Source organism: Pinus tabuliformis, chromosome 8 (genome assembly GCF_031772625.1).
Source record: "Pinus tabuliformis cultivar Carrire ecotype Pingquan chromosome 8, CPIR1, whole genome shotgun sequence".
Lineage (NCBI taxonomy): Eukaryota > Viridiplantae > Streptophyta > Pinopsida > Pinales > Pinaceae > Pinus > Pinus tabuliformis.
The window spans coordinates 266,589,159-266,598,441 of NC_142294.1; the positions used below are offsets into that span (position 1 = coordinate 266,589,159).

General features: G+C 32.0%; 1 pseudogene; it reads right to left on the reverse strand.

Moving 5' to 3' along the window:
* Nucleotides 1-3,990: 3,990 nt before the first annotated feature.
* Nucleotides 3,991-5,018, reverse strand: LOC149235175 (RING-H2 finger protein ATL72 pseudogene; annotated as a pseudogene).
* Nucleotides 5,019-9,283: the final 4,265 nt, after the last annotated feature.

Here is a 9,283-nt window from a genome sequence, read left to right on the forward strand (position 1 = left end):
ATGTTCCCACTACATGGAAAGAGAGATGTGCATGTGGCTGAAACCCCCCAATAGTAGTCATAGGCTTTCATGCCCACAGTTGCATCTGAAAATATTCTATAACATCCCTACAACCGAGAACAAAAACACTAATCCCACGTGTGGGCTACAGACCTTGCAATTGCATACTTGTACAAACCAATCTCCACAAACCACTTTAGACCCGTGCAAGCCAAACCAAGAAAGTAGAATGATGATGATGATGATCAAATGACGGTCACTATTCTTGTATTTATAGTCATCCATGGGTGTCCGATTTCCTTTTGGGCTGACTTATCCTTGTTGTTCACATGTGGGTTTCCATATTAAAATATATTTTTCTTTAACCAAATTAAACACTTCCAAGGGCTAGGAGGGGTATTCCTTGATGAGGAAAACTGTCCAAAGGATAGAATTTATCATGAGTTGCCAAAAATTAACAATTTACAAGAGACAAGGAATCACAATATGGAGAGCATTGTGAATAAGACAATTTTAGAAAATTGAAAAGAATCAAGATTTGGTGATATTGAAGATTGTAATTCAGAATTTGAAATTTTGTCCACTTGAACACATAACATAAGAAATGAATATTTATTAAAATATTAAATGGGTGGATTAAAAGAGGTCATTAAACATGATGTTTTTTGAAACATCCAAAGATTGTTATGGAATCTATTCAATTTTCTTATCATATTCAAATAATAAGGCTACAGAAAAGTCTACCCTAAGAGCATAGACAGAAGGAAAATATTTGTTTTGGCTTCATAATACAACCTAACCTCAACCTAATAGAATATAATAGAAGTAAATGGAAGAAATAATATAAAAAAGTACTATTCATTGGTTGTAACGACAAATGGTAAAAAAATGCATAAATTTCAAGAAAAAAAATTGTTAACATTAGAAAATAATAATGAAGAGGAAATAGATGAATGTATATAACGAAGTGAGGAAGAACTTTTGAACTTAAAAGAGAAGGAAATATAGATGGAAATTATGCACAACATTGATTCACATAGGTGTGAGATATACTTTCATGGATTAATAGGTTTTTTAACTCCAATGAGATCATGAAGAATGATGGTTACATTAAAAACAAAAGATTCATAGTTCTTGTTGACTCTGGTAGTACCCATAACTTTTTAATAAAACATTGGTGGAGCACCTCAATTATTTTGTATATCCAGTGAAAAAATCTCAAGTTTTAGTTGTCATTGGAGGAAGTATTGATTATGTAGGAAATTGCCACAACATTAAAATTACTATGGGGGGAATACATATTGTAAAGTTCAATGTATGCCATTCCGACTACAGGCATAAATTTTGTTTAAGGAATTCAATGATTTAGAAATTTTGGTACAATTTCTCCAAACTATAATGAATTATTCATGACATTTGAATTGGGAGTTCAATATGATATGAAAGGGTTAAAATCTAAACCTTTTTAAGGTATCAAATCTCATAGAATCAAAAAAATCCTATAAAGGACAGTAATGGAGTTATTGCTAGATTGTATTATATGGAAATTAAGAAGGAAGATGAAAATATTCTCGAGAAATTAAAAGACACATTGAAAATGAACTATAGGGTATTCTAGTTAACTCCTTAAATTTGTACATCCATCTCGAGATCATGAACATAAAACTGAATTAATACTTGGAATGAGTCATAATAAAACTATATATACATATTCTCATCAATAGAAAGGGGAGATTGAGAAAATGGTACAAGACATGGTAGGTTTAGGTGTTATTCAACATACTAGTAGTTCATTTCCAGCTCTTATATTTATTGTGAGGAAAAAGTATAGTTCTTGGAGAAGGTGTGTTGATTATAGAGATCTAAACAAAATCACCACTGAGCATAAATTTTCTATCCAAGTATTAATGGGATATCATAAGAGATTCATGTAGTGGTTTGGTTTACAAAGCATGATCTTTGATTGGGATACCATCAAATCATATGAAGGAAATAAGAGATTCCCAAAACAACTTTTGGAAAACATGAAGGGCAATATGAATCCTTTCTCATGTCTTTTGCGTTGACTAAAAATTCTTCTACTTTTCAAAACCATCTTATTTTCTTTGATGATATTTTCATCTATATAAAACCATGTGAATATAACATTAAACATGTGGATAAAGTTCTGCAATTTCTTGATAACATACAAGTATAGGTTAAAAGATCCAAATTTTCCTTGGGAAATAAGAGGTAGAGTATTTGAGTCATATTGTTTCGAAATAAGGAATTAAGGTTGACCCTTAGAAGATCCACGCTATTACAAAATGGCCTCTTCCTTGGACCATCAAGAGTCTTAGAGGGTCTTTGAGACTTCAGGATATTACCAAAAATGTGTTAAGAAGAATGCATGCATTGTAGGCCCACACACACCTCTATTGAATAAAAAAACATTTGTATCAAATGATGACTCAAATTTGGCATTCTCTCTATTAAAGGTTGTCATGACATTGACACCACTATTAGAAACACCTAATTTTGGGAAAACATTCATAGTTGAATGTCATCCAACAACACAACGAATCAGAGAAATATTGACACAAGAAGGGAGAAAATTAATTTATGAATTTAGACAATTCAAAGGAAAAAATTTAGTGAAATAATCATATGAAAAAGAAATGGAAGAAATTCCACTTGTAACAAAAGAATAAAAATATCTAATTTGGAGACGCTCTAAAGTCAATACATATTATGATAGTCTAAAGTGCAGTCTAGAGCAAATGCTATCACCAAAAGAGAAAAAAATATGGGTAGCAAAATTGCAAGGGTTTGATTTTGAAACAATATACAAGAAGGGGAAGGACAATATGGAAAAAAATATGTTTCTAGAATAGAAGACACCTCAATCATATATTCTTTACACCTTATATCCCAGTAAAGCTAGAATAAGGCTGCTATCAATAACAAAATGACAATGGTACTATAAAAACATGTTATATAAATGACGGAATGAACTTCATGGAACATTGGGAGTAGAAAGGAGATATACCTTGGTATAACGTTAGGATATTTTTATTCGCTTAATAAAATTTGAAAGATGATATATTAAGGGAGTCCCATGAATATCTAATGGTAGGACGTGCATATAATCAAGTCGAAGAATATGAATTTAGAAGAACCTACTTGGAAAATGAGCATTGTGAAGAAGCCCCTCAAATACAAACTTTTATGGAAAAACTTTTTTAAATGAGAAGGGCTTCATTATGGTCCTTGGGCCCTGTATTAAGTCCCTAATAAGCATCCATTATTAGTTTAATTTTTATATTATGAGGTCAACTAGAACATTTCAAGGTCCTATTTTATTATAATTTTACCTTTTATCTCCTATATATATTAAGGAGACATAGTCCGACAAACAAAAAAATTGTTTCTTGTACATTATATTCATTGTAAAAGGAGGTTTCCCCATTGATTGTAATAATTAGTATCTTATCAATTTTAAAGTGAAAGGTTCATAGCAATCTTTAGTTTTGATGTCTAATTTAAAATTGCTTTTGATTTATTAAGAGCTCAATTTCTTATATACAATAAATTGAAAAATACAGAAAAGTTTCTTTCAAATAATTGTATTGGAGATTATCTTAATTAATATAAATTTTTTTAAGTAATTATGACAAGTGAATCTAATTATTATTTATTTAACTAAGTTGAATTTAAATCAGGGCCAATTATATATTAACTATGTATTGGATACAATTTCTATTTATCCGCAATAACTATTAATCCACAATAATATGTTATTATCAAAATTTTACAAAATTCATCAAACTTAAATTAAAAGATAATTTAATTCCCAAAATAACTTCAAACCTCTAGCTACAAAAGATATTCATTTATAGAACATTATAATAGGAATTCAATTAATAACTAAATTACAATGAAAATTTTCCATTAAAACTTTCTCATTACCAATGAACAGTTAAATTAAATATATTTCATTAACTCCACTTTTCACAAAACTAAAATTATCCACTGAAACAACCAACTCTGTTCCTTAGAGTGTGCATTGAATATCTTCACTCATTTATGCATTGGGTACCTGAGATGACCTTTTAGTACAAATTCAGTTCATATGAATAACCGTGTAAATGAATAACTCGGTGCAGATGAATCTAGCTGACATTGTTCATAGGATCACATGACCTTTGATTTTCAGAAATTAGAGATTGTGGAAACGGTAAAGAAGTTGAAACCTCCGAGTCCTCTGGTGGAGTTCTCTCCAACCTGATGGCACGTGGAAGAATCACTTGACTTGAATCAGTTATCTCCATATCTACAGGCATCGCGTTACAGTTTGACTCTGTGGCCTCAGCAACTGGAGCGCCTCTGGCATTTCTGTTTGGGCTAAAGAGATTCAGAGAATGTCTACACATAGGGCAGGAAGTGTGCGAGAAGAGCCATTTATCAATGCATTCCATGTGGAAGCCATGGTTGCAGTTGGGCAACACTCGCACCTTTTCTCCTTTCCCGAATTCGGTCAGGCAGATGGAGCAATCACCGGTGAAGCCCTTAGAGGCAGATGTGTAAACAACAACAGGCAGTGTTTTGATGGCTGCCCTCCTCAATCCAGTCTTGACCAGCCGAATAGATTCCTCATCGAAAGAGTCGGTTCTCATTTCACTACTGTAGAAACGGGTGCATGTGAACACCCAATTGATAGCGAGCCCGCAGATGAGAGCACAGAGCAGAGCTGCAAGAATGACACTTATGTCGGAATCTGCCGTTCCGTCGTTGACATACCGCCAAGTGTGCTCATCTCCCATTGGGGGAGGTGCTGGACTAGAAACCATCAGCTTCCTACCCACTGACAACTGGAAGATTAAAACGCTCATTTTTCTGGATTCGACTTTAAATCCTTAACGAAGCTCTCTGCTCCCTGGAAATTGATGACTAAATAGTGCTGGGCACTGGGCAGTACACAACAGAGCTTAACTGTAATTGCATCAAAATGATCACTACTTCTCTAGACTGTAGTTTGAGCAGGAGGAAAAAGATGATAGGCCTGTCCGGGCGGCTTCATCTATATTTAAACGCGAGTTTACAGTTGGCATGATGCCCTTTCAATGTTTAATATACTGCACTTGCAATTGCTTTTCTTCCTAGGTATCAATCTTTATCAGAGCATCAAATATGATTATATTCAAATCTAATATAATATCTGATGGATTTGATGATGATTCGGCGTGCTACTGTTAGATTGTTATCGTTGCTCAACTCTATCACTTAAAGATCTCCTTACGTCCTTTCGGAAAGTAATGTGAATTTCTGTATCTTTCCCACTAATCCGGAAGTGCATATCGTAATGAGAAAATGGAATTTTGTCACTAAATGGGAGCATAGCACAGTAGCTGGTTTGGCGTGCACATATGATTGTCGCGATTGGCAGGTAGAGTCCCCACCGTGTTGGATGGCGTGCTTGGTGCGTAAGCAGTCCCCTCACCATCAGCGATGCCTTTACCATCCATATAGATGGCTTGCTTACACTGGAGATCTATTTTGGGAAGATTTATGTAACTTGTTGCGTGGCGGTTAATGCGTAGGGATGGTATATGCTCACTTTTTAGATTTAAGCAAGTAGATTATTTATAAGTGGGTATATACGGTATTATATATGTTTATTTTGGATTTAAGCCAATAGATTATTTAACTGTGGGTATATACAATCCCTATTGATAATAGTGGATTCATACTCACATTCATTTTGAGATATGTAGACAAAAGAAGGAACCATGGTAAAGTTGTTTTTATGATGGAGGGACTTGGGGTGTACTAAGATCAGTGGTGCCGTATTTGTGGGAATAAGTTAGTATATATTATTTTCAATACAGATCTAACATGATTCGAGAGGGAGGCATAATTTAAATGTTTTGTGTAGTTATTTTTTTTTTGTGTTGTTTTTTTTTTAATAAATTTATTTTGGCTAACATGAGCAAAATTTCTACTTTATGATGGACATGCATGTTTACACATCTCACTGTGCTGGGCTATAGAATTAGCCTCTCAGCTCAATGCTGTGGATTGTTTGTTTTTATGGTAATCTGAGACTAATCACCCACTCAAGGTATTATTATGTGTATGAATGTTTTGGCAATAAATGATATAGATTAATCATGGGAACATGGGACAAAACCAAAAAGTTAAGGTAATCTTATGAGTTTGAAACTTTATTTGTTAGAAGGAAAATGCTTAAAATGGTATCAACATTGGTCTATGTTTGATTTCCCCAAGTTATTTCGAAGGGGATACCAGCTTTGGTCTAGGTTTGATTCCCCTAAGTTATTTGGAAGGGGAGTTCAAAAGGAAGTTTTTGTTGTAATAGCAAATTTGAAATTGGTATGAGCCTCGGTCTAGGCTTGATTCCCCCAAATTATATTGAAAGAATGAAATAAAGAAATTATTTTAACATTCACAAGGCTAAAGATAGCTTATGGTACAGATTGTTTCTTCATCTAATTGATGTATTGGGCCATTTTCTTGTGAATCCTCACAATAAACAGTCCCAACTTCTCGACAGATTATCCCAAGAACTAGCTGCTATAATATCTACATAACTTTTTCCATTATCTTTGAAAAAAATTGGAAAAATATTACTAAAAAAAATTAACCAACATCCTAAAACATGAAACTAACTACCAATTTAGTAATCTGTTACAGGGTTACAAATTTATAAATACATGAGAGTTTTACGGTGTTAATCAACCTCAACGGATGGATCTATCAATAAGGCTGAGCATGACACAGTAACGAGGGGACGGATGTTTTCCTCCATTAAAGAGGTGGAATAGTGAAGGGCTCATTTTGTTTTATTTGAATCTAGAATAATCGATAACTGGTGAGAGTTATCCTGAACAGACCCAGGATCAAATCTAACTGGCTGCCACTATAAACCTAGGCTACGTGCAACAACCTGCAAGCCGCCACTGGTGAGAGTTATCCTAAACAGACTCAGGATCAAATCTAACTGACTGCCACTATAAACCTAGGCTACGTGTAACAACCTGCAAGCCGCACAATAGTAGGAAACTTATGCCTCAACAAGAGCCAAGACGTCCTCTATGGGGTCACTACTCTTCTAGCCAATACACAATAGGTCAAATACATACTCAATGAGATTTGAACCCTCATCTCGTGAGTTTCACCCAGCGAAACTCACCACTAAACCCCATATCACTGTATAAGGGCTCATTTTTTTTTTTTTTTAACCACATGGTGAATCGGTAACTGCGAGGCCTAATCTATAGGAGACCCAGGATCAAACCTCATAGCTGCCACTATAACACCAAGAGCATAACCAACCACTTGCAAGTCAAGTATACTAAGTTTCTATTTTTTTTAGGTAACCATCACCATTTGAGTCGTATTCAAGTTGACGTTTCCATAGATATGCACCCATCAAACTTAATTTTCAACCCGTGAGGTGTAAAATTTGCTTTGTCATATGGGAAATGTGATAGCCTTTTGTCGAAGATATTTTAATGTTTGTAGTTGAATGAGATTGGATGGCTTCATCCAACCTTTCAATTTAAAATATTTTGAGCAGAGCGTAAATTTTGGTTGGTATACAACTTTGATTGGAATCTTGAAGGTCATATGCAGAGATTATATTTCCATTAATACATTTTATTATGGATTTTTGGATAGAGATTTATCATTTTATTTAAACATTTTTAGTTCAAATGTTATGGATAAAGTGTAGATTTTATTTTATGTTGCATGTAATGTCGATTTTACATTTTGATTAATGCGTTTTATCTATGATATAGATTATTAAATAAGGAACGGTTAATATTTAAACTCTTAGATACAATTTTATTATTTTATTTAAAAGTTTAAGTTAAAGGGTTTTGAGTATAGAGCAAATTTATATAAATACAAAATTTCCTATAAGATTGAATCGTTTTGCATAATTCAAATTAAAGTGTTTGAATTATTTTATTCAAATATAAGTTAAAATATTTAATATAAAAGATAAATTTTATATAAAATATTTGGATATGAATTTTTAGATATTAGTATAATGATATTTTAATTTTATATTTATAAGTGTTTAGAGAGATCAAATATTTGAAAATGCAAACTTTTTTGTGAATGCAAAATTTGAGAGATTTACACCTTAGTAGATTTGATCCTCTAGATTTTTAATAGATCTAGTGTTAAAATGAATCTATGTTGGTTTTGGAACAACACAATAATAAAATGTTTTAACTATAATAATTTTTTAATTTCTCTCATTTTGTATAATATATAAAATTATATTTTTGTTAATAATCTGTTTTTCTCCATAATTATTTTGATATTAATACTTATTTAATATGTTACATGTCAACTCTGCAATAAACATTGAAGCAATTACAAATCTTTATCATACCTTGAATTAAAAAGAACTTTTAATATAACAAGAGCACACTCTCTATATATATGTGTGAGATGTGTGATGCATGTGAGATATTAATTTTTTTTACTCAACATGCATTTTGAAATATTTGATTTATAACTCACATATTTAAATTCAAAAGAGTGAAGGGAACTCTACTTGAATGGTTCATGAGGCACAATACTTGTTAAGGTTTTGCAAATGGGGTAGTAACACATATTTCATTAAATATGGAAGTATTCAGTGGATCTAGAATTTAGAACTTTAACTAAATATAGGTTTTTCAAAATGAGGAATTAGAAAGTCACTTAATCCACTAATTTTAATGTAGATATTCACCATTTTTGTGTAAAAATTATCATGATAAACTTTATAAAACAAATTTATATAAACTTGCTAAAAAAATATTTCACATTTTAATCTTGGATTCCTTACATTATCTATTTTAATATTTTTTATGGTTTATAGTAAAAAATAAGTTTGTTAAGGTTATTTTATGAAAATAATGATGCATATGTTACTATTATTAATCCATTTAATTATAATCTGATATAGTAAATATCATGTATGTGAAAAGTCATGATTATTACTAAGGCAGTGTTGGCACAATTTAAAAGTCTATCACCTTTGCAACACTTGTTATATTATGATTGAAGATTAAAAAACCCTCAAAGCATCGAGTTTATACTCGTATTAGAATTAAATTTCAATATATTTGTGACGGTACCAACCTTTTTTATTGTTTAACTAAACAAAATTATGATGATATTGAAACACTTCTTTTATTGCTTTTTCAGCATAACAATAAAATTCGAAATAACTTTTAATAATATCTTTTTATCTCCTTATTTACCATAGTTGGTCTTAGTG